Source organism: Ambystoma mexicanum, chromosome 5p (genome assembly GCF_040938575.1).
Source record: "Ambystoma mexicanum isolate Mex_15411 chromosome 5p, UKY_AmexF1_1, whole genome shotgun sequence".
NCBI lineage: Eukaryota > Metazoa > Chordata > Amphibia > Caudata > Ambystomatidae > Ambystoma > Ambystoma mexicanum.
Window position 1 is genome coordinate 986,581,033 of NC_090930.1, and position 26,700 is coordinate 986,607,732.

The 26,700-nt window shown below is 46.0% G+C and overlaps 1 protein-coding gene across 7 annotated transcripts in view; it reads left to right on the forward strand.

Annotated features, from left to right (window-relative positions):
- The window catches only part of FARS2 (phenylalanyl-tRNA synthetase 2, mitochondrial), a 2,528,336-nt gene that overhangs the window by 1,193,355 nt on the left and 1,308,281 nt on the right, over positions 1-26,700 (forward strand). The window lies entirely within an intron of this gene.

Here is a 26,700-nt window from a genome sequence, read left to right on the forward strand (position 1 = left end):
CATGAGATAAGTATTCCCTGAGCCTGTAAACTGCCTTTGTTAGCTAATATGGATGAATCATCTAGGAGACTTAGGTTCTTCTTCTAGGTTGCTCTATTGTTATCAGGTTACAGGCGGCAGGTCACATGTTCAGTTTCAGGATAACTCACAGGAAGGGAAAGGGGGACACTGGGCCCATCATCTCACCCAGTTCCCAGGCACCAACTGACGCTCACGGAACCTTCACCGGGCAACGCTCTAACATTCCACTCAGCTCCATGCAGGCCTGACACACATTCTCTGCGCATTCACAGGATGCAACACAGCCCCTCTTTCCACACGTGCGCCACAGAGAGGGGATAACACCACAGGTAATACAACGCTGCTCTCCTTCATAGCACACAAAATACTCCCAGGCAACCCACGCACCCACACACCGAGGAAACAGGGGGGTAAGGAGCAGGAGTGGACCTGGAGCGCTCCACGGTAGGGTTCCAGAACCACAAATGGAAGCGGCTCAGAATAAGAGAAAACAAGAAATGGCAATAGATAGGCAGTGCTTACACGGAGTGGAATTTCACTGTTGCCCTAAAGACACAACTCAGTGCTTGTGAAATGTTTCACTTTAAAGTACAATTTGCTCCCGGCATGCACACAATTGACACAGAGGAAAATTGCACTGTGAATAAGACTCCACTCATGGCCTGTGGGATGGAATTACACTTTGTTGCCTAAGGCACCATTTACACACAGCCTATGTATCTCGCTTAACACTTGGTGGAATTACCAGTGGAATGGAATGGCCAGTGGAATGGAATTACATGTTCACTGTGTAACACCATTCATACCCGGCTTATTACATATGTTGAATGCCCTTGTGGGAAACGCATTATGTAGTGGGATGGAACACCTTGCCACTTAGAGAATAGAATAGCACTGCCCCAGTACAGTACCCTTACCTCCTGGAACATCAGACATTGAAAAGAATTTACATTTCTGGCAGGAAAACACTCACTATTAATGCTAATGACTCATTGCTAAAGCATACAAATCCTTGCTATGGTCCAAATGGATGGGGAAATATTTCCCACTGTACAACCCCAAACAGTGACCTTAAAACAAGGCCCAGTGTTCATAGTGGAAGTCGCAATCCGCTAGGAAAACAGAGCATTCCTTCCTGCTGTAAGGGGGGCATGGCACAGACATTCGCCTTCTCTGAGAAAATACCCGTAATAAACACAACCTTGGAGGCACACATCCGTATGGGAACAACAGCCAACCTGGATAACCTTTGAATACAATCGCATCACTGTGGGAACACTGTCTGCTGGCATCGCAGACACGTGGGGGCCACCCAGTAACCCTAAATCTGAATTCAGCAAATGTACCTTGGGAGGCAATCCAGCCTGGTGGCCCACTATCTGGAGGACAACACCTATAGGGACCACAGGGTACATTCCAAAGACGTGGGCCTGTAGCAGAGGATCCATCCTACATTTCACAATGAGCATTGAGCAAGCATGCAGACTATCAAGCAATGACATCCGCAGGGAACGTTGCTTCCTGTGTCAACATGTGTGGAAGGGCATTCGTCTTTGTAGTACGTGGGTATATCCATTGATTCATTGTTGCATGAGAGATTATACATACATGACATGAATAGTAAAGCAGAGCCAATGCACGCTGGCGTGGCAGGGAAATCTGGCACCTACTCAAGACCAACACCACGGTACCTCTTGGGTCACAGAGGTAAGCACGGTTGACAAGGAAAAGAAATCTGAAAGGAGCATAGTGCTCATTCCCAACATGAACGCAGACTTGGACCTAGTGGTTTTGCCTGTTGGGGGCTTAATAAGACTGTAGTAGTAGCACCCCTCCTTTTTGACTTACATAGAGGAGCATGCTCCACCGGCAGCACCATGCGAATTTACTCCTTGGGCACCTAGTAAGCACACCATGAAATAGTAAAAAAGGATGTTTGTGAGGCTGCACAGTCAAACCAGGGACCTTATCAATGTAGGTGTGTTGCTCTCTGCCCTCAAAGCAGAAGGTGACTGATCTTACACCCCCCTGGTGTCCCTGTGGAGAGGTTCTTCTGCTAGGTTGATTTAATGTAGTCATCAGGTTACAGGACATAGGTTACATTTGAGGATAACTCATAGGAAGGAGAGAGATGGTGTCAGAAGGCGCATCTATCACCCTGCTTGGTCACAATGGCGACTCGCATCCCAACCAAGATGGCACCCCCTATGTACCACGGCACCCACACCAAGATGGGGGCTGCAGTTTTCCGATGCCGGTAATGTCATGTTCTTTCATCACGTTCAGAACAGCCTTTGCTGGAACATCAGTAGGGCGGACTGGTGAGTATGTGTGTCGCAACTCTTCTTTGTTGCTGTGACATTAGTTCCTTTCTTGTTTCTCTTGCCTTACTTGGACTCAGCCCTTCCTAGCCATAGCATCCTGAACGCTGTATCATCTCTCTGACTTCCCTTGTGCTTGCTACCTTTTCCGTTGCTTCTGTCTCTGTGATCCTACCACTGCTGCCTTGCTACTGTGGTCCCGCAGCTGCAGTCTTATTTCAGTGGTCCTACTGCCGTACTTCTGCTACTACAATATTTCTGCTACCAGCATCTACTACTGCTATAAGTCCTGCCTCACCAGCCATCATACTTCCTGGGGTTATTTTCCCCTATTTTGGGTTTTTCCCTCTTTGCGGGATCATTCCTTAGGGAAAACCCCCTTTCTTCCCTGTTACACCAGTGTTCGGGGTGGCTTCCCAAAAGGATAGAACTCTTCACTGATCGCAGAGGACCTTTGACCTAGGTAAGGCGTGCACCTCAGAGATGGACACCATCCCTTGCAGCTCCCGGGCACTGAACATTTACCCAGGCAACACCCTCAAGCATTCCACTCAACTTGATGCAGGCCTAACATACATTCCATTTACACTAATTCATTTGCTGCAACAATATACTACATTGTAACATCTAGACGACCCCTTGTTAGCGTGAGATTACTGTTTTTTTTGTTTTGCGTTCATGTTAGATTGAGGGTAAGCAATGGTTTCATCATGATGTCGATCGCCAGTCCATCAAGGACTCATAAATATACATTGACATCCCCACGGCCCATAGCAAGGAATACCGGGTGAACAGGGGCTGTGCAGATCTCATTCCCCCTCCATAGATGGCAGATAAGAGTGCTCCTTCCCACAAGTCATATTTCCCCCGAAACATGCCCGGTGGCAACTATGATATATAGCAGTTAGCTGTCCAGTACCACTTTTCCTTTCTGGAACAGAGTGGCCAGAAAATTTACCAAATCCAAGACTGTCCCTATTTCAGGCACGAAGCAAGCCAGACAACTCAAGCTGCTGCATGATATTGTTGTCTAGTAGTAGGGTTCCCCTATTCTTAGAGGAGCCTGAAGTCCTTGTTGAAAGAGCTCATAACTTCCAGGAATGTCTGAAATCCGCCTAGTTAGAAGCTTAAATGTGCCATCACTAGCTCCATGAAAACAGAATGCCACCACTTTGCAGAAAAAAACGGTTCAACCAATTCAAGAGGAGCTTCTAGCTGGCAAATTTGAATGCTCTCCACAGGGATCACTGGAAAGATGTTTGGCGTCATGCCTGCTATGGCAGCATAAAGGCGCCAGTGGCTTCTGGATCTGTTTTCCAACTTGAACAGAATCAAAGCTGGTTGGAGAATTGAGAAGGAAAATGATCCATGTTGAAGGGACTTAGCTGTTGCTGAATCACCTGGAAAATCTGCACCTGTAGCTTTCACATGCTGGAGTGCTGCATTTTCATTGATTTCCTCTACATCACCGTTTTGGTTTCCCTGGGATAAACTCTGCTTGATGCATAATCCCATGATCCAGGCAATAATCCCACAACTCCATGATCCGGTCTGGAGCTTGTCCCCCCTAAACCCAGCATGGTTTATTCTTGATCTGATAGAGCGCTGCCAATGAGTCTGTATGCAACAATAGTGTGCAGTCATCTCTGAGTGCTGGTTGCTCTGTGTGACCTCAGAATTACCCAAGAGTTATGATTCAGGACCCGTCCTTGAACACTAGTCTGTTTTTAGCCTGGCCATGACCCTATCAAGTCTACCATCCTGGAGAGCCTTTGGGTTCCTTCTCTGGCTGGTGCAGCACACACCACTGCACCCAAATGGAGCCATCCAGCCAATTTCACACAGGATAGGAGCAATGAGATCCACTCAGCAGAATACAGCAAACAGAACTGGCTAGCACCCCGAGATCTAAACACAAAGCATTGACTTGTGAATTATCTGCCTCTCCCTAAAAAGGTAAAGATTAGATCTCTTTGTTGGTAACTGGGAAGTCTCCCTCTTCTTGGCCTCTGACTTACCACAATCCAATCATAGTGTTTGTTCCATTTATCTTCAGAAAGTCATGCCGTGATTTACAAGTCCATCCTCAAGTGGTGGATGGTGGGCGTGGCTTTCTCTGGTATTCTCTAGACTCACATTTAGCTTCATTATTTTCATAAGCTTCAAAATTACAAACCTGCCTTTATAAAGCTCATATTTCTATTCCCCTGCTAGGTTAGCCCTTTGAAACTCGGTATTGTTTTGTTCTGGGCTCTCAATCAATGGCCTTGGTTAGGACACTTTTATCTAACTTGTTCATTTCCCTGTTTGTAAATCTCTCAAGCTACTGTGGTCCATTACATTTGGTCAGCACAAACACTTATTAGCTCCACCTGGCCTTCTCAGACTTCCATGTCACATGACCCAAGATGGTGATCGCCTGCAAGATGGCTTCATAGCCTGCCATGACCCGTTGGTTCATTGCACATTTTCTGGCAAATCTCATTGTGAATATGCTAGTGCCGTCATTTCAAAAGCATAGTACACTACATACTGCACTGTATCACATGATTGTAGATAAATATTCTCTTCACTTTATTGTAACACCATATTCATCCCCGGCCAGCTTTCAATGGGGCAAAGGTACCCACAGGAAGCTCGGGCAATTGATTGGCATAGTCATCCTCTTTAAAAACCAAACATAAGGCCCCTGTTGGTTCCCGACATTCAGTACTAAGTTTAAAGTTCTGGTCCATTCCAAATATTGTATGCCCATTCTAGGCTTCCAAATTGCTCCGTCACCAGAATAAGATAAAAAGCTCAAGGAGCCCGGATTCCACAAGAACCCTTCACAGATTGTAGTCATTTGGGAGCTGAAGTGCCCGATAATGCAAGGGTTCTAGCACCTACCTGAGTGAGGCAACCAAGAGGCCTAAAACCCATGCCTAATGGCAAAGTAATTAAAAGGTGTGACTTTAAAAGGTGGAGAGGGAACTAAAAAGCAGGCTCTGATGAACAGGGGTTCTGTACCTGTGCACTATGTTGTTCCATGACAGGACCAACTACATCTCTCGAGCACTGTTGCAAGGGGTTGGTAGTTTACTTCTTACCTTAGAGTATACCAGTCCCAGTGGTTGCTGGGACTGGTAATGTAACTTTGTGCATAAGCAAACGCATTGGCCGTGTTAGCCAATCAGCGAGTTTGAAACACAGGCTTTATCTATCTGTGTTACTGTGTACTGTGAAATGTGTCCCATTAGGCTCGCTCCCACTCTCTAGGTCCCCAGCCATCTGTGTTACTGTGAACTGTGTCCCATTAGGCTCTCTCCCACTCTCTTGGCCCCCACCTAGCTGGGGGTACCGTTTCTACTGTTGTGTGTCACCTATCTGCTCCTCCTGTGTGCTCCTCTCAGAAACTGCTGAAGGTCTGACCTGTTCAATGCCCCTAATAACCTCCTCCTCACCTGTATTGGCGTCTTCGGATGAGTCTTCTGACGATATCGCCCTCCTTTCTCTCCATGCGATGTCCGGCTTTTTTATGTGGGCTTTAGGACGGGCTCTACTGGAGGCCACCTTGCCAATTAGCTATATGCTCGGCAGTGGGACCCCCAGGGAGCTCGCCCCACAACCAGAAAAAAGCGTAGCTGAAAAACCCTGGAGATGTGAATGAATTTGCAGGCACTGATCGTGGACGGAGGTCTTGCTTGAAGTACGGGCTACAATACCCAGATAGCACTGGGAACTCCAAATGCCGGCTGAGGTGTTCCTCCAAATGGTAAAGGCAAAAAGGCTCAGTGAAAGTGTTGAATACAAGTAGGAATGGAAGCTAACAGGGAACCAACATTCCACAGGACACGGATCCAACAACCGAAAGCTGGCAAGGGGAAGGAGCCAAGGAACTTCCGGTTAGGACTCAGAAGAAAGCAATGGTCCGTAAAGGAAAGGAGCCATGCAGAGACGGCAGAGAAAAAACCAGGACAACACACAAGAGTGGACTCCGGACTGGGGGGGGCAGACCGCGGGAGAAAAGAACAAAGAAGGAAAAAGTAGGGGGAGAGGAAGCCACTTACTTCCGTAGGAATGAAAGAAACACAGCGTGTTAACCCGCAGAAGTCGAAGGGTTGCTACGCACTGTGACTCGGATGGACGTGTACTTGTACGCGTCTCAGTGCGTCGAAAACACTAGACTGCTACCTTTTGCTTCCACCGACGGCCAGCGCTCGCCCCTCTTCCATTTCCACCACAGTTTCCATGGCGTGCGCGTCATAACAGTATGACCCCTTCTCAAAGGAACCCCCTTTGGCTTCCCTGGATTGTTTCGATGGAACTGACACAGGAGTCTGGGTGCCCTAAGATTTCTCGCTGGCTCCCAAGACCTTTCTGTCCAAGGGTACCCTTTCCAGAGAATGAGGTATTGGACCACTCCGTGTTTATACCGAGAGACTAAGATGTGGGATACTTCATACTCCTGGGTGTCATCTACACTTGGGATCTTTTTCTTCATCTGTCTGTTATGTGGGTCAGGTTTGTATTCCTTGAGAAGGGAGACGTGAAACACCAGATGCACCTTACGTAGGGAATATGGCAAAACTAACCTGAAAGCCACCGGATTGATCTGTCGGCTGATGGTAAAAGGTCCAATATATCTTGGAGCGTATTTTCCCTGAATGTACTCACCTGGGTAGGTATCTGGTCGATAGCCAGACCTTATCCCCAGCCTGCCAGGTTGGGTTTGCTCTTCTACTCTTGTCTGCCCATTTCTTATAGTTCTGGCGACTGGCTGACAGTGTTTCCTGGGCCTTCTTATGGATCTGTTTCAGAGAGTTCAACATTTGATCGATGGTGGGTATGTTGATGGGCTGAATTGTGGAAAAGGGTTTATGTCTGGGATCGTACCCATACCTACACCAGAAAGGACTCATTCCGATAGCTTAGTTGTTTGTGTTGTTGCATGAGAACTCGGCCACCGGTAACAGATGGTACCAATTATCCTGTGTTTGATTGTAGAAACATCTGAGGTACTGTACAAGGGTGGCATTTAGTCGTTCAGTTTGTCCATTACTCTCTGGATGAAATCCAGATGACAGTGCTCTTTGGATCTGTAACTGCTTAAACAAGGAAATCCAAAATTTGGAAGTGAACTGTGTACCTCTGTCTGAAACAATAGTGAGTGGTAATCCATGCAGTCGTACTACTTCTCTGAGAAAAACCTCGGCAGTAACAGTGGCAGATGGAGTGCCTTTTAAGGGGGAAAAATGTGCCCGTTTACTGAAAGAGTCGACAACCACCATGATTGCTCTGCACCCTTCCGACTCAGGTAGTTCCAAATTAAAATCCATTGATAGGTGTTGCCAAGGTCCTGCAGGGGGGGTTTTCCTGTTGGAGGAGTCCCAAGGGCCTTGTTGTACTATACTTATTCTGCGCACAAGTAGGACAAGAAGAGACATACTCTAGAGTGTGCTTTGCAATAGTTGGCATTAACTCCAGAGTGGCTGATCGGCCCTTATGTCCAGCCGTTGGTATGTCATGACACCAGGTTAGAGCCTGGGACTGGAGGGCTCGAGTAGGCAAGTATAACAAATCATCTTTAAACAAGTACTCCCCCTCCTGGATTAATGACGGTATCCGTGAATCAAATGATTCCTTCTGTGCTTCCAATACCTGTTGTAAAAAGGTATTAATGGTGCCTATACATTATTCCCTTTTAATAAGAACTCATGTCCGGAGTATTTTCCTGATTCTTCTCCATGGCTCCGTGAGAGGGCATCGGCTAAGTGATTCTCCTTCCCCGGCAGGTAAGTGAGTTCAAAATCGAATTGGGAGAAGTAATATGCCCATCTGGCATGACGGGAATTCCTACATTCCATTTGTTGCAGGATACTGAGATTCCGGTGATCTGTGCGAACCTGAAAAGGGTACTTGGCTCCCTGTAGCAGATGTGTCCACTCTTCACAGGCTTGTCGGATAGCCAATAACTCCTTCTCAATTACTGAATAGTTCTTTTCATTGGTGGTAAGAGTTCTCGAGTAGTAAGCTATTGGATGTTCCAGCTGGTCTTCCTTCCTTTGTAGAAGTGCTGCTCCGAGAGCTCCTTGGGAGGCATCCGTTTCTACTATAAAGGGTAAGTATTGATCTGGTTGCCTGAGGATTGGAGCGGTTGTAAAGGCATCCTTAAGTTGCTTGAATCCAAGGTCAGCTTCTTGATTCCAATCAAATTTTTTCTCTTTCTTCAACAGTGCTGTGATGGGTAGGACTATGTGGGAGAAACCTTTTATGAATTTATGATAAAAATTGGCTAGGCCTAAGAACCTCTGTATGTCTTTCACCGAGTTGGGAGTAGGCCAGCTGGTAATGTCTGCAGTTTTGTTTGGATCCATCTTGATCTTATTCTCTGAGAGGATAAAGCCCAAATAGGGAACAGAAGAGACTTCAAACAGGCATTTTTCTGGTTTTGCCAACAAATGATGGTGTCAAAGTCTTCTAAGTACTTCTTTTACTTGTTGCCGATGTTGTTTGAGTGTCGTCGAATAGATCAAGATGTCATCTAAATACACCACTACTGAAGTGAAGAGCAGATCGCTGAATACCTTGTCCATAAATCTCTGAAACTGGGCTGGTGCATTTACTAAGCCAAAGGGCATTACCTTGGACTCATAATGGCCTAGGGGAGTATGAAAGCCTGTTTTCCATTCGTCCCCTCTTTGTATCCTTAGGAGGTGGTATGCTCCTCTGAGGTCCAACTTCTAAACCATCTAGCTCCTTGGACTGCTTCCATAATATCTTTTATTAAAGGCATGGGATATCTGTCTCTGATTGTTAGTCTATTGAGACCACGAAAATCAATGCAAGGCCTGAGTTCGTTCTTACCCTTTTTGGGGATAAAGAACAGTGATGCTTCTGCTGAAGAGGTGGATTCTTGTATAAGATCGTTCTGAAGATTGGTTGCTAGATATTCCCTTAAGGCTTCTTTCTCTGGAATAGACAATGGGAACATCCTCCCGAATGGAACCACCGCTTCAGGTATGAGGTCGATCTTGCAATCTTCTGGTCGATGTGGCGGTAGTGGTCGGGGCTGTGTCAGCAAAGACATCTACAAATTCCTGATATGCTAACGGTATGGAGTTGATACTCCTCGCTGGTATTGAACTTCCTTGGTGGTTTTGCTCCTTGTCTTGGGATAGGCAGGATCGAAAACAAAGTTCAGACCGGAATTCCACAGTGTTGGAACCCCAGTCTATACTGGGATTGTGTTTTCTCAGCCACGGGATTCCCAGGATCACAGGGAAGTGGGCCGACTTTATTAAATCAAATACTATTCTCTCATGGTGTGTCTTCATCTCGACTGAGACCTCTTGAGTCTCTTGCCTGATCAGACCTGAGGATAGAGGGGTGCCGTCAACACCTTCTACAGGGATCGGTTGGTGTTTATCTCTTCTGGGAACTGCATGATCCCCTGCCCATTGGGCGTCCATAAAATTTCCAGCTGCTCCACAGTCCAGCATGGCAAGACATTCAACCCTATGGTCCTTTGTCCATTCTATAACCACCTTAAAGACCATTAACTGGTGCGAGGGATCCAGAGCAACAGAAGGATTGGTAACACAGGGATTGGCCAGTGAAGCCCCTTCCTTGTCCCTGTTCAGGGTCGGGGCTTTTCGTTTCCTGACTTCCTGGGAGGCACATCAGGACAGTCTCGCAGAAGATGTTTCTCGGATCCACAATACATACATAGGCTCAAATCCTTTTGCCGTTTTCTTTCGGCTGCCGTCAGAGGACCCCTGGCTGTTCCTATCTGCATAGGTTCTTCAGTCTGAGGTGTGGTCTTTTCTGAGGTAACTGGTAGGTAGGAGGGAGGCGTATGAGGAGTAAACAATTTGGGTTTCCTTCTTTCAGCTCGACGCTCTGAAAGTCGGTATTCAATCTGAAGAGCTAAGTCAACCAATTCTTGAAAGGACGCAGGTCTAGCCACCCTGGATATTTACCTTTATCTCCTCGTGCAATCCTCTTCTAAAGAGTGTTTGTTTTGCCGAGTCGGGCCATCCGGTTTCCGGAGCAATTCGCTGGAAGTTGGAGACGTATGTCTGTACATCTGAAGTACCTTGTTTGGTGTCCAACAGATTCTCGTAAGATGTATACAATACCTCTGGCCTTCCAAACCTAGTGCGGAATTGTTGTACGAAAGTTCCGTAATCATTTCAGGCAGGGTCGGAATTTGTCACCAATGGGGTAGCCCAGGCAAGGGCATTCCCCACTAAATTCGAGATGAGAAATCCGACCTTTGCCCGGTCCAACTCATACATCTTTGGGCGAAAAATGGAGTATACCAGACATGCGTCTAGGAATTCTTTTATTCTTTTAGGGTTGCTGTCATATTTGCCACAAGGTAAAGGCATTGGTGGAAGATCGCCACTAACGTCATCTCTTTGAGTGATCTGCTGCCTCAAGGCAGTATTGTCTGCTTTGAGCGCATTATTCTCAGCTTTCATAGTCTGTAGTTCAGCGGTTATTCCTTGTATAGCATTGACCAGTTCCTGGTACTCTTCTAGGCTGGCCATTTTGGGCCGTTGCAAACTCTCAGAAACTGCTGAAGGTCTGACCTGTTCAATGCCCTTAATAACCTCCTCCTCCTCCTCACCTGTATTGGAGTCTTCGGATGAGTCTTCTGACGATATTGCCCTCCTTTCTCTCCACACGATGTCCGGCTTTTTTGTGTGGGCCTTAGGCCGGGCTCTTCTGGAGGCCACATTGCCAATTAGCTATATGCTCGGCAGTGGGACCCCCAGGGAGCTTGCCCCACAACCAGGGAAAAGCGTAGCTGAAAAACCCTGGAGATGTGAATGAATTCGCAGGCACTGATCGTGGACGGAGGTCTTGCTTGAAGTATGGACTACAATACCCAGATAGCACTGGGAACTCCAAATGCCTGCTGAGGTGTTCCTCCAAATGGTAAAGGCAAAAAGGCTCAGTGAAAGTGTTGAATACAAATAGGAATGGAAGCTAACAGGGAACCAACATTCCACAAGACACGGATCCAACAACCGAAAGCCGGCAAGGGGAAGGAGCCAAGAAACTTCCGGTTAGGACTCAGAAGAAAGCAATGGTCTGTAAAGGAAAGGAGCTGTGCAGAGTCAGCGGAGAAAACAACAAGACAACACACAAGAGTGGACTCAGAACTGGCTGGCAGACCACAGGAGAAAAGAACAAAGAAGGAAAAAGTAGGCGGTGAGGAAGCCCCTTACTTCTGTAGGAGTGAAAGAAACACAGTGTGTTAACCCGTAGAAGTCGATTGGTTGCAACGCACTGATGACTCGGATAGACGTGTACTTGTACACGTCTGAATGCGTCGAAAACACTAGACCGCTACCTTTGTTTCCACCGACGGCCAGCGCTAGCCCCTCTTCCATTTCCACCACAGATTCCATGGCGTGTGCGTCATGACAGCTCCCTTGTGTGTGACCCCCTGCAATTCCCCTGTTTCCTGCGCAGGGTTGTGCATCTCTCCATTCTCTCTCTTACTCCCTCCCTCCTTCTACTTCCTCCTTGCACCTCATGGTGCTCTCCGTTTCTCCCATCTTCACTAACTGCTACTCTATCTCCTATCCTATCCATTCACTAAGTCTGGAAGGAAGATGTTCAAGATGGACATCCTGGTCTCCAACCCAGGCCTCCCTATCGCTGATACCTACATCAGTGCTTCCTCTAGACAGACTCTCACCAACATCCTCCTTGACGTACCTTCACCAGACCTATGACCCCTCATATTGTCTTGGCTCTCTGTCCTATCTCTTCCTATCCCATTAATGATAGCACTCAGTGGGAGGCCCTCTTGACCTCCTTCTGCTCCTCCAAGATCATCATTGATGTCTATTTGAATGGCACCGTCTTGGTCCAGGGCCCTCAGACCAATCCCCTCCTTTTCGATAGGCATTTCCCACATCTTATCAACTTCCTTCCTTCTGCTGCTATTCCTCGCAGCACCTCTCAGACTCTTCTGCCAAATCCTTCTTCCGGCTCCTCTCTAGCAACTTCCTCCTCCTCTCTGGCTACTATGCCACCTCTGACCTCTGCCCATTCTCGGGCCCCCCCACCTCCTCCGCTGGGTGTACCTCATTCCTGTACCCCACACCGGAAGTCTTTAAATGTGTCAACCTGCTCCATGTCACTACTCTTAACTCTCGCTCTTCTGTCAAACACTCCTCTGACATCAGCCACCTCCTCGAAGAACTTGACCTGGATGTCCTCGCTCTCACCGAGACATGGTTCACAGCCAGTTCTGTCACGAACCCAGAACCAACCGATCTCGAGGTGGAGAAGCCCTGATCTTTCCGGAGTGGGTTCCTGCTTCTGTCATTCCTACGCAGGCCTACTCCTCCTTTGAATGCCTGGTCTGCGAGCTTTCTGTCTCTCCTGCCAGGTCGCCCTCTTCCTCTCAGAGTGGGCTGACCTCTCCTCTTCTCTCCTTGCCTCTACCTCTCAACTGCTCCTCACAGAATTCAAATCCACCTGGATGCTTCTAATCCCTCCTGTGGGCTCATCCGCAACCTCTGTGACACACTCTCTCTTTCCATTCTACCCTCTCGTCCGACACACTCGGCCGAGCACATCTTGAATGCTCCTCAGACATCTCCCTCTCCATCCCTCTCCTCACTCCTCTCTCGTGTAAGTACCCCTTTCTGCACTCCTCTCACCTGCAGCTCTCTCTCCCCCATGCAAAGCCAACCCCAGCACTGCCATCTACCTTCTCTGTCATTCGGCCCATGAAGCGTGTGTCAGTGGAGGCCTTTGGTGCTACTTTCTCTGCTCCTCTTGCGCATGCAGCTGACTCACACTCTAACACAGCCCTCTTCAACCTGCATCTTTCTATCTCCAACACTCTGGATGTCCTTGCCCCTGTCATGAGAATCCGTCTAAAGCCTACCTCCAAGTGCATGCCTTGGTATGACTCTGACCTTGCCACCCTGAAACGTAAGTGTAGGGTGGCTGAGAGGAAGTGGAGGGCTCGGGCGCATCCTCGGACAAACTGGCAATCCAAAGGCAATACCACACTGTCCTGTCCACGAAGAGAGCCCACATCCAGGCCAGTGTCTCTGTAGCCTCTAACAACACAGCCAAACTCTTTAAAATCTGCAAGGAGCTAGCCAATTCTTCTGCAGTTGCCACCTCTCATGTTCCCTTCCATTCCCTCTGTACATGTCTGGCTTCTCACTTCACCACTAAAGCTCAGGGCATTCTGTCCTCTATCTTCTCTTCCTCTCCCTCTACCTCTATTGACCCCCCTCTGGCTGCCTCTCCCTCCCGTCCTCCTTTCTTCCCTTTCTCTCAGACCACACCTGACGATGTTTCTAGACAAGTCCGATCTATGAAAGTGTTGTCCAAGCAGGTGCTCCCCTGCTCCTCCAGAACCATTAAAGACCACATTGGCACCCTTGCTCCAGCCTTGGCCAATTTCTACAATAACTCTATTGCCCCAGGAACTTTTCTCTCTCCTCTCAAGCACTCCCCAGTGCACTCCGTTTTGCCATTCCTTCCTGTCTGGCAAACTACCTCTTGATCTGTAACATTCCTTTCCTGGGCAAACTCCTTGAAAAGCTGACCATGTCCCAACTTACTCTCCACACTTAATCTGTTGGTTTTCTCCATGACCATTAGTGTGGCTTCAGAGCAGCCAGAGGCATGGAAACTTCTCTCCTGAACACCTGTGAAGATTTGCTCACTAATCTCGATTGTAGCCTTCCTTCTGTCCTCATCCTCCTTGATCTCTCCTATACTTTTGACACGGTCAATCATACCATCCTGATCAATCGCCTCTGTGAGAACCTTGGCAACACGGATCAGGCCCTGGCTTGGTTGATCTTCTTCCTCCTGGACCGACCCTCCCAGGTCCAACTTGGGTCCTTTCTCTCCACCACCTCTCTCTCCACATGTGGTGTTCCCCAGGGCTCTATCCCTCGGACCCTGGCTTTTCAATGTCTACTTGGCTCCTTTCGCACACCTTATCTCTACCTTCTCCTCTGACTTTCAGTGTTATGCGGATGACACTCAGCTCTCCTTCAGGCTCTCCTCAGCCTCCTCTCCTCTCTCACTCATTTCTGACTTTCTTTCCACGATTCAGGAGTGGTGCACCTCCAACAATCTCTGCCTTAATGCCAGTAAGACTGGGATCCTTTTCATTGGGACCCCTGCTCATGCTTTCCCTCTCACCGCCCTCTTTGGGCCCTCTTCCTTCGTCTTCCTGTGAGGCAAAAAACCTTGGCGTCATCTTCGATTCGACTCTTGCCTTCTCTCCTCACAGTATGGACCTTGCCATGAAGGCCCACTACCAGCTGCACCTCCTCAGAGGTATTCTTCCTTTTCTCACTTTCCTCCAGTCGCTCACTGTCTCCAGAGCCCTGTTTCTCTCTACAGCCTCTTTCTCGATCTGCCGCCCTCTACTCTGCAACGAATCCAGAACAGGACTACATAACTTGTCCTTGGCATCAAGCCCAGGGACCGTATCTTTCCAGCCCTGAAATCTCTCCACTGGCTCCTGGTGGCTGCAAGGATCATGTTCAAGACCCTCTGCATCGTCCACAATGCTTTCTGGGGCCAGGGCCTGCACTACATCCAACTCTCTCTTTCTAAACACCTTCTTTCTCAAGCCCTTCGCTCAGCCTCCTCCAATTCTCTGAGGGTCAGATGCCTCTGCAGCAAGAGAGTGGGGGGTAGATCCCTCTCCTCTGCAGGTGCCTCCCTCTGGAATGCCCTCCCTGCCCCTCTCAGACTTGAGCCAGACCACCTGAAGTACCGGAAGGAGCTCAAGACCTTTCTTTTCGCTTCTACTTTCTCTCTCTCCCCTGCTGACCTACCTGTCTGCTACACTGACTAGTTGCCTGGCTATCCTCAGAGACTCACTGGGTGCCAGGCTTCTCCACAACCAGTAGCCCCTACACTGCCTTCGGGCCTACCTCGCACTTAGGGGCTGTATTCTGGAAACCTACATTCCCCTGTCTCCTTGCACTTACCCAGAGCTGTGCTGCCATGGCTACACTTACTCAGGGTAATGCTGCCCTGATTGCACTTCTCCTTCCCTCCCCCTTGCACTTCTCCTTCCCTTCCCCTGTCACTTCCCCTTCCCCTCCACCCGTGCACTTTGCATATCGAACTTGCACGATCTAAATGACACAAGGCCTAGTTAGATCATTGGTTTTGTCCTCCCTCCCTTGTCTCATCTTGACGTGCCTATAAACACTTATGTACCGGCACTTTTTAAATGGCTTATCTTATCCTATCATAACACCATAATGTCTGTTTTTGTAGTACTGTACTTGTCAATGGGTAAATTAAACAACAAAATCAAACCAAACACAGGTCAATTCAAGGAGTTAGCATTCAAACCCAGCTCCCACAGCTGCTCCTTAGTCTGAGGCATGCATCCAAACCACTTCTTTATCAGCACCATACTCGTGAAGCGCGTAGAGGTGTACATTTTCGTGAGCAGAGATGTTATGTCATCAGGCCAAAGCATTGCACATGAGCAGTGTTATGGGGGTCTACCTAGTTCCGTACTGTAGATGAGGTGGAGAGATCTTGCTAGTTTCTCTTCAGACCAATCGTTGATGGGGGAAACATGAAATGAGTCAAGTCTTGCGGCCTCAGCGTGCTGTAAATAACAGGTAATAACACACAAATACTAGTAATTTAATCAACATTAGAAGGATGGATGGCTGTGTGTGGCTAACATGATTTCCTCACGTGACCTTCAGTTTACCTTTATAATCCTGCAGTAGGCACATTAACCTCTTGAGCTTTCAGTAGGTTATTTCCACAGAAGTGGCATGTGCAATGTGCAATTCCTCTACCACAGCCTTGCCATCTACTAATGCAAATGCTACTTTATCCATGTCTAGGAACCTAGAAAATGTGCCCCCCACTAGTTTAAATGTGACTACCGCAATGTGCAATTCTTCTACCACAGCCTTGCCATCTACTAATGCAAATGCTACTTTATCCATGTCTAGGACCCTAGAAAATGTGCCCCCCACTACTTTAAATGTGACTACCGCAATGTGCAATTCTTCTACCACAGCCTTGCCATCTACTAATGCAAATGCTACTTTATCCATGTCTAGGACCCTAGAAAATGTGCCCCCCACTACTTTAAATGTGATTACCGCAATGTGCAACTCTTCTACCTCAGCCCTACCATCCACTGATGTAAATGTCTCCCCCGAACCCCACCTCAAATGTGCCCTCATCAATGGTCGATCCATCAATGCGCACGCCCTAGACATCCACAACCTCAACCCCACCCTAGATCTAGATCTTCTAATGGTCACCGAGACCTGGCTACACGAAGCCTCAGGCCCCGCTCTCCCACCAGGCTATGCCATCACTAGACAAGATCGCCTGACCACAGGGGGCGGTGTTGCTCTCATAGCCAAAGATTCAATCACCATCAGAAAGGTTGACAAAACTATAAAAAACAACAGCGACTACCTTCAACTGAAACTCACTATCTCGCACCACTGCACCATCACCCTACACCTCATCTATCGACCCCTGGGAGACTTCCAGGCCTCCCTCACTCACCTCCTGGCTGACAACCTAAAAAAGTCATCCAAAGTCATTCTCCTCTGTGATTTCAACCTAGGCCTGCATGACTCCAAAGACTTTGCTGCCAAATCACTTGACAAAGCTTTAGCCACTCTGGGATTCGCAAACGCCATCACAGACCGCACTCACACACTAGGCAGATCACTAGACTGGATAGTTCATCACAACTGCCCCCTCACAGTCACAGGCAATACCCCCACCCCATGGTCCGACCACCACACCATCACCTTTAACATCCCGACCTCCTCCTCATCCCCTCATCCCTACCCTTACCACCAGCTCTCACAAGAAGCGCACGCCAACTGACCAAAGAAAGACTCTTACCCTTTGACAACGACCCAGAAACCCTTGCCAAGAACTACGACTCTGCTATCACAGCAGCAATCAATGCTATCACCCCACTTAAACCGCGCAAAACCAAACCTACCAGCCACTCCAACGCTTGGTTCACCCAAGACCTTCTCAAATTGCACACAGACAAGCGAGCAGCACTAGCTCAATGGCAAACATCCCGTGATGATAAAGACAAACTTAACTTCAAATCCCTCGCAAATGAATATAAGAAAACCATCATCAAAGCCTAAGCCAAATCATTTGAAGATAGAATCTCCGAAGCCAAATCAAACACCAAGGAAATGTTCGCCATATTCAGGGAACTCGAGACCCCCACACCGACTTTACCAAAGATAAAGCATGGTGTGATAACATCCAAACAGCCATGCGCAACAAGATCAGCTCACTCCAAGCCAAAATTCTGAACACTAAACTAACGCTCCCCACCCCCCCTTTCCTCACCCACAGAGGCCGCCCCTACCTTCTCTTTCAAAACCATTCAAGAGAAAGACATGATCAACATCATGAAGAACATCAAACCCTCCAACTGCAAAGGGGACCCCTGCCCCACTTCCATCATCAAAGACTGCACAGACACCCTTGCTCCGTTCCTAACAGCCTTCGTCAATGCCTCCTTCACCGCAGGGAGAGTCGCCTCATGCCTCAAGGAAGCATGGGTCCGACCTCTCATAAAAAAACCTACACTTGACCCCACCTCCCCCAACAACTACCACCCCATCACCACAGTCCCATTCCTCCTCAAGATTCTAGACAAGGCAGCCTACCTGCAGGTCCAGCACTTCCTTGAAGAGCATAATCTCTTAGGACTGAGACAATCCGGCTTTCGGCCTAGGCATGGGACAGAGACTGCCTTACTCGACCTCAAAAACCAAATGGATGACGCAAAGGACCAAGGCAAACCTGTCCTGCTCCTTCTCCTCGATCTCTCTGCAGCTTTCGATCTTGTAGATCACGACATCCTCTGCCATCACCTCACCTCCACATCCAACTTCTCCCAAGAAGCTACCACTTGGATCGCCTCCTTCCTCCAAGGTAGGACCATGCAGGTCTTCTCTGACCTAGCCACTGCGTCACCCACCATCATGCTATGTGGTGTGCCCCAAGGCTCCTGCCTCTCCCCTACCCTATACAACATCTTTACCCGCCCCCTCTTCCTTATCCTTGACGCCATGGGCATCTCCTACACTAACTATGCTGACAACACTCAGATCCTTCTCACACTAACAGGGGACTATGACACTGACTGTGCTACTCTCAACAACATATATATCACAATCCAAATGTGGATGGCTATCAATGGCCTTTGCCTTAACTCCGACAAAACGGAGCTCCTTCTCGTAGGATCCCCTGACACCCTCAAGAAACTTGACGCCCAGTTCAGCCACTTTACCATTGACTCAATCAGAATTCCAGTACTTGACACGGTAAAAACACTAGGTGTCTACCTAGACTCTAACCTATCTATGACCAGACAAGTAAACGCAATCGCCTCCTCTGCGGCCTACCATGCAGAACTCCTCAACGCAATCAGGCCTTTTTTGTCAAAAGACACTTGCACCAACATAGCCAGAGCCATAACTGGCTCCCGGCTAGACTACTGTAATGACTTCTTCCTAGGGACCTCCAACAAAAACCTCGAGAAGCTGCAAGTAATTCAGAATAGCGCCCTGCGTGCTGCACAAGGCATTGCCAAGAGAGAACACATCACTGCTGCCAGGAAAGCGTCCCATTGGCTCCCCATAAAGGAAAGGATTATATTCAAAGCGCTAAGCATCACCCACAAATGTGTCCATCTCTCAGCCCCAGTGTACCTATCCCAGAGAATCCACCCGGTCGCGTCCACAAGACCCACCAGGACACCCTACGCCAATATGCTCTCCGTACCCAGGGTAAAAAGAGCTAGAGCAGGTGGCGCCAGCTTCCCTTACCTTGCTGCTCTACACTGGAAAACCCTTCCCACCTCACTACGAGCTGAACCCTCACTGACTGCTTTCCACAAAGCCATGAAAACCACCATGTTCACCTAACCAACCCCACATGTTTAAACTTTAATGAATTACATGTATGATGTACTATGGTGTATGATGTACCTTGTTGTATGATTCTCCCTATTGCCCAACACAGGGTCTTGCCTCACTGTAATCCAAGGCACAACATGTACCTGTACCTGTAACTAAGTTCCCTTACAAGTAACAGCGCCACAATGCCCCAGGGCTGCCTGTGTGCTATATAAATGTAATAAATAAATAAATAAATAAATAAATACCCTCTTTTCCCGAGTACCGCACCAGAGCCCCTATTTGCTAAAAGAGTACTAATGCTAAGAAAATATGGCAGAAAATGCAAACTTAGCTAATGATTTCTTTCTGCTAATCACTGCCTACTTTACCTCACTAATTTCAGAAAGCATATGTGACGTTGACAAGTTTAAAATATAGATAATATTTCCAGTTTCATACAACACGTTTATACATTTCCGTGGGAGGTGTAAGTAACATTATACATCACTGTGAGGTTTGTGGTAAATTTCATAATGGGGGTCTTGTCAACCAGTGGAAGAAACTCCTGCTTGTCACTGAGACTTTCCATTTCTTAGGTGTTTATTCACAGCTCAGAATCTTTATATTTTCTTGTTATTTGCATTCCTTGAAGATGGAATTGTAGTTTGTTGGTTGAGTTTAACACGTTTAGTACTTCTATCTACTTATTCATGGATTACTATAAAGCAGTACATAAATCCATAAAGTAGGCGATGGAGTACATAGACCAAAGCAGGGTCATAGCAGGGATGGTGATAATCTGTTGTATTGGTCCTGTATTAGTTTCATTATGAACATGGGGAAACTTAATGCCTGGTCAATGACTGTAAGAATTGGCCACATGCCACAAAGCAGCAATGAGCGTCCCGAACCTGTCATTGGTGAGTTTTAAGTGCTGTCTAGAACTTTGGTAGAGAGGCTGTAACCCGATTTCAGGTGGAATTGTGTACCCCTACAAGGGTATATGGGGTGGGGACTTAAAATGACCTAATCTACAGGAGCACAGGGAATTAAAATAGGCTTAAATAAAGGGTGGTGGAGCTGGGAGTGGAGTGGGCTGTTGAGATACAAAGGGATATCATTTGTGCAAGATCGGGCAGAGATAATCCATGGACTGTTTTGAAGACAATGGTTAGGAAGCTTAATAAGCACTCTGTTTTGATTTCCAGCCGTCCTGGTGGCAGAAGGGTGAGGAAGGAACCCGAATTGAGGTTAAGTGGCAAAGTTTACGACCTTGTCAAGGGAGCTAACAGAGAATTTGGGGCAGAAGTGGGGCAACAGTCCAGTCCAAGACTAATTAATTCATTAGGACTTTAGGTGAGTGGAAGGCATGGCGAGTCATACATTGGGGTTGTTGTGGGGGCATGGCCAACTGCTGCGCGAGACGGATGGGAGCCCGTTGAGCTCCGTGGGCTCGACTGACGACATGCAGAATCCATAAAAACATGTTGTTTGATGTGGCATTTATATTGTCTCTTAGGGAGGAAAATGGTCAGTTTCTGGATTGCAATTTGGGCACGACTGCATGCAGGCATACGGAATGGGAATTGCTGAAGCTGTTCCTTAGGGGAATCTTTATATCGGCAAAGGTGGAAGTCCAAAGAGCGCTTAATGGTACGGTCACTCGATTGGAGCGGGGCATGGTTGGGCTGGATCATAGGGAGGGTGAGGGGGAAGATGTTTATGTCCTCAGAAATGAGGTGGGGAGGGATCTTGAGGAGGCAAGGGAAAAGTTGAATGCTTTCGACCACGCAGGATATGTGGCACAGCAACATGTTAAAGAGGATACAGCCAGCAGACATCTCGCCTGGCTCTTACAGAGGGAGGGGGGTAAACAGACATGTGACCGAGCATGGTATGCAACCGTTAACATGGTTGTTGATAAGGAAGGCATGTGCCAATGCGTTCAGGGTTTTCTATGAGTCGCTGTATGCCAAGCAAGCCGGATTTGATGAGTGAGGCACGTGGTGAGTCGCTTGGTGCGCCACTAGGCCTGCAGGATGTGGAGCGGGAGTTAGATGGCTTTGAGATGGGAAAGACGCCAGCGATTGTGATTTAACGGTGGAAATGTACCGGTTTTACAAGGATCTTCCTGCCCCCAAACTATAAGACGTGTATAATGTAGCTATGCCCGTTCGAAAGCTCCCGGGAACCATGCTTGAAGCTTTGGTGGTGGTGCTCCACAAGGCAGGTTAGTGGCAGTGGGTCCTATTTTCAATGACTAATGTTGACATAAAAATTGTACGTACAATTCTGGCAGAGCGGCTGAGGCAGGAACTAGCTCACCCAGAACAGACGAGCTTTTTTTTGTGTTGGAGCACAGTGCAGAATTTGAGGAGGATATTTCTAATTCTAGACAAATATTGGGAATCAGTTGAATGGGTGGCGGTGGTTAGCCTGGACTCTGTGGCGAACCAAAAGAAGGAGTCGGACTATGCACGGACATGTTAAGTGTGTTTTATTCAGAATGACAAGAAAACACCTATCTAGCCCTACCACTATGAGGGAAGTTTCCTGCCTATGAAAACTAAAACTAATAGTGCTTGTCAAATGTTTCCAAATGAAATAGTCTGTAGTCCAAACCCCTATTATCTGTCTGGCCCTACTACTTAGAAAAAGTAACAAAAAGGAGGCTGAAGCAACAGCCTCTTGTCTTTGGCTTCTGCCTGGCCCAATCCCTGGGTTCTCTTCCCAGTGGTCCACCTATATCAGGAGAAATGGAAGGAGGGGGCAGGGGAGACACAAGGAATCCCGCCGCTCAAGACGAATTTTCAGAAGGCTAACACGAGCAAACACAAGAGATGCAAGGAATCGCAAGTAAAGAACTTGGTTCTCAATTTATCGGACCAAGTGCTTACCCAGGAAGAAATCGCAGTACTTAACAAAGGATTAGCATTTGCACCTATCAATCCAATTGATCTACAGATTGATCTGTTCAAATACATACGTAAATTAAAACTAAAGAAGTTTTTTGCCACACAAGTAAAGAAGCATGTTCCAGGACCAACACGCACGCAAGAAAGTCAATTAAGTATTCAGGACATTGAAAATATACACCTCTTGAGGGCTCTTGAGGAGCCAGAGACATATGAAATCACTCCTATGTTGTAAGAATTAAAGGTGGTACCTGGATCAATCACAGATGTAGAGCTTAAGACTAGATCTAAATTCATACCACAAATGGCACCTGAGAAAGTTATCGATGTCTTCCACAAGGCAGTCCTCAATGACATACAGCAATTAACTCGCAAAAGCCAAGTCACCAAAACAGATCCCTTGGAACCTGAATAAAGTAGAAAAAACTGCATTGGACAATTTGAAGAAGACAAAAACATAGTAATAAAAGAGTCTAATAAAGGGGGCAATAACGGATGAAGAGAAAAAAATATTTGTTTATCCAACATGCCAACTATATATTTTTTGCCCAAGGTGCATAAAGCCTATCAACGTATTCCAAAGGGAAGGCCAATTGTTAGTGGCAATGGAGGAGCGACAGAAAATATAGCTGAGTACATTGATAACCTTCTAAAACCAGAGGTACCTAAACTAAAAGCGTATCTCAAAGATACAGATTCTTAATGACACCCAGTGGGAACAACAATATATCTTTGCATCACTTGATGCACAAGCATTATATACATCATATACATCAATAAAAAACCAACAAGCTATCCAAACAATTGATTATGTGTACAAAGATACCAGCGCGTCACATTTTCAACAAATACAGATGCTAAAAGAAATGTTGAAAGCAACACTCGAATTCAATATGTTCATGTTTGACGGCAACTACTATCACCAACGCCAAGAAATAGTAATGGGCACAAAATATGCCCCGGCACCTGCCAACCTATTCATGCGGATGTTAGAAGATGACATAGTTTATACTTATAGTCAACACAGCGAGCATGTTATTTTGTGGGCCCGCTATATTGATGATATTCTTCTGCTCTGGACAGGCGATATGGACCTATTAGTACAGTTTACAGGTTGTTTAAATAACAATTAATATGGAATCCAGTTCACATCCCAAATGAATACATCAACCATTGACTTTTTGGATCTTACCATTTATGTAGAAAACAATACACTGTACACCAAGACTTTTCGTTAACCTACTGAGGTTAATTCCACATTGTTTGCGACGAGCTGTCATTTACAAAGAGTTAAGAATAACATTCCCGTAGGGGAATTTATACATGCAAGACATAATTGTAAAGATCAATCCCAATATGAAAAGGAGTGTGACCTACTCTCATCAAGATTCAAGCAGAGAGGTTACCAAACAAAACACATTCAGAAGGCAGCTGACAAGGCATCATCCATGAAACAGTCAGATACTTTGGTTAAAAAACAAGTTAAAGCGCGACAATTTGAAAACGTGAGATTTATCACAACATACTCCCATGACCACTCCAAGATCAGGAAAATTTTGAAACTCAACTGTCATCTATTACAACTAGACCCACATTTAACCAATTTCACGCAGGAAGGACCACAAATTGTTTTTACAAGCGCGAAAACACTAAGGAACCATTTGAGCCCTTCACTTCTTCACAATTTAAGTGAGAAACAACATACAAATTGGCTCACATCAGATAACTTTGGATTTAGGAAATGTGTTACCTGCTCTATGTGCCAATATGCCTGTGAAAAAAACAACAATGTTTCGAGACATTTATGGAAATCACACAACCATCAGACAGAACCTCAATTGCAGGACTAAACATGTAGTATATGCCATAATCTGCATTTGTCAAAAAATATATATTGGAAGTACTATTCGCCAACTCCGGACACATATCGGTGAATACCTGTCCGGTATTGGTAGCCAAAATCAAACTTTGCCATTAGCCGTACATTGGCAATAGGAGCACCAACTGGAATGTAAAAAAGATATCAGATTTATTGGTTTGAAACACGAGAGTCTTGGTAGAAGAGGGGGAAACCTTGAAGTTGCACTGCGACAGTCAGAAGCAAGACTAATCTGTCATTTTCAAGCTCTTAAATTTGCTCTCAACACGGACAGTGAAATGTACTTTTTCTTATAAGCATGTTGTACTAAGAATGTGAATTCAGAAAACGTTAGGTTAACGCAAAAATAACGACTTCCATTTGTTATATGTGACTTCCAATCACGCACGTGATAGGTAGCCACAGATCCCTAAGAATAAACATTTAAATTAAGTTCATGTACACTATTCGCTCATATTTTTAGAACATTTATGCATTCAGATAAACTGAAATAAACACAGGACTAGTGTATTAAGACTCGCACTGTACACAAAGATCCTGTACATTTAATCTGCACAACACTTTTGAAATGAAGTGTTCGCTGGTACCAATGTTACACAAATCACATTATTGGTATAAATATACCCCAGTATACAATCAGGTACTAAATTAGATACCTGGAATTCGTAATATTATGTAGATAATGTGTCCAGCACCAATGCGCCCTACAATATATTTTTTTCCATTGTTCGCATCCATATGTTGAATTAAAACCAACCAAGATGGTTAATTAGATAATTCATGAAAAATGGCAAAAATAATCTGTCACATTATGGTTTCACTAGCATAGAATACATGAGGACAGGAACAAGGCACGATCCTCTATCCGTTCATATGGGTTCTTTCCCAAAAGATGGCTGACAGGTACATGGTAACAAAGAAAGGACTGCATGTTGCCATGGTACCTGCCGACAACACAAGCGCCGTGCACATTTAATAGTAGTGATCTGCAGTGAATGCGGCTTAGCTGACGTGATTGAGGAGCCCAGACAAAATGGTAAGAAACTCACAGCATAGATGTATAGTGTTGTAGCAACCTTACAATTATAAAGTGTAGACAGCCGGCAATATATTTTCAGTAACATAGACGCAAGCTGTAAAGATCGGGACAATCGAAACACGTGCACGTGATTGTAGCATTATGTGAAAAGACAGCGTATACAATATTAGAATGTGCTATTACGCTTGATCACAATACCGTTTAGAGCATGCGAATTGAAAGAGGTTCGAAAATGCGATTGAACTCAATCCGCATAGTAATCAGGAACATCAGCTTGAACTATTTGGACGGACAAAGTACACAATAAGAACAGTTAATTTGAGTTATCTCTTACGTAGGGATCTAACCCGGTTATTACTGAAAGAACAGACCGCAGCATACAAACAAAATTGCTCAAGAAAACATGTAACTTTATAAAAATGGGCAAACCTTACATTGCTAACTAAAGGGCAAATGGTGTTTTTTTTCTAAAAATAAACTTGAAGGTAATGTTGAAGCAAATAACTTCGAATTAGTCACTACCAATTTGTAAATGGTCCAGATTATAAAATGATAAGTAATGTGGAGCTAATAGCTTCATGGAAGTCACTACCAGTCTGATAATAGTCTAGATTTAAAAAAAAAAGATAAGCTATGTGGTGATACTTAAGCTGTTATTTCCGGCAAGAGACAGTCTAATTAATCTATGTTCATTCTATTTTTAATTTGATTTTCACTGTGTCTCCTTTCCCTAAAATTCTTCCCCTTCGCCCATCCCTTCTCATCTCTGTCTCACACTCAATACACCATATATTGTTGTTTTTGGACAATGAATTAGATGAATTTCATTTTGTGATTATACACTGGTTGTCTTTGACGTTTGTTTGAGAATGTTTGATTACAAATTTGTGTTTAATCCACGTATGAAATGTATAGCCCTGGTTTGAGAAAGGCATTTTTGTTTTGCCGAAACACGTGTTACCAGAAAGGGCAGCAAATTAAGGACATTTCAGAACTATATGTGAAAATAAACTATAGTTTTGGACTTACCAAATGATAAAGTCTGGTGCATTTATACGAAGGAGAGTTTGAATCAGATATCATGTTATGTAGAGGTGGGGTCTTGTACCTCTATCTCTCCTGCTAAATGCAACACAATCATCAGTATTCAAGCATTTAATGTCAGGTCGCAAAGTGTGAAGGTTGCCGTATATTCACCCCAACCTATTTACCAACTCTTTCCAGAAGATCCTTTAATGTTTGTCATTGTCCCAAAACCCTGTTCACAGGGATCTCTTTTTCCATACGTTTACAAAGTTTGTAAATGTCTCAAAACACAGTTCACAACGTCTCTATGGGTTCTGTTGGTTAAATGTTAATGTCTTCCATACAGTTTCCCCTTCTTCATGAAAAATAAGGGTTTTCTCATACAGGTTCTCCACATTCGACTAGATGCTTGAAACCCTTCAGTTTCGCTTTCTTTACATTTCTCTTTATAAAACATTGGGGTTCTCTGGCTCTCCAAAGTCCTCTGGCCTTATGACAGGCTTTATTTCTCTCGATCTGGGTGGGGCCTCAGCCCTTTCGGGTTTTCTCGGTTTCCGCAACCCTGGAGGCTATC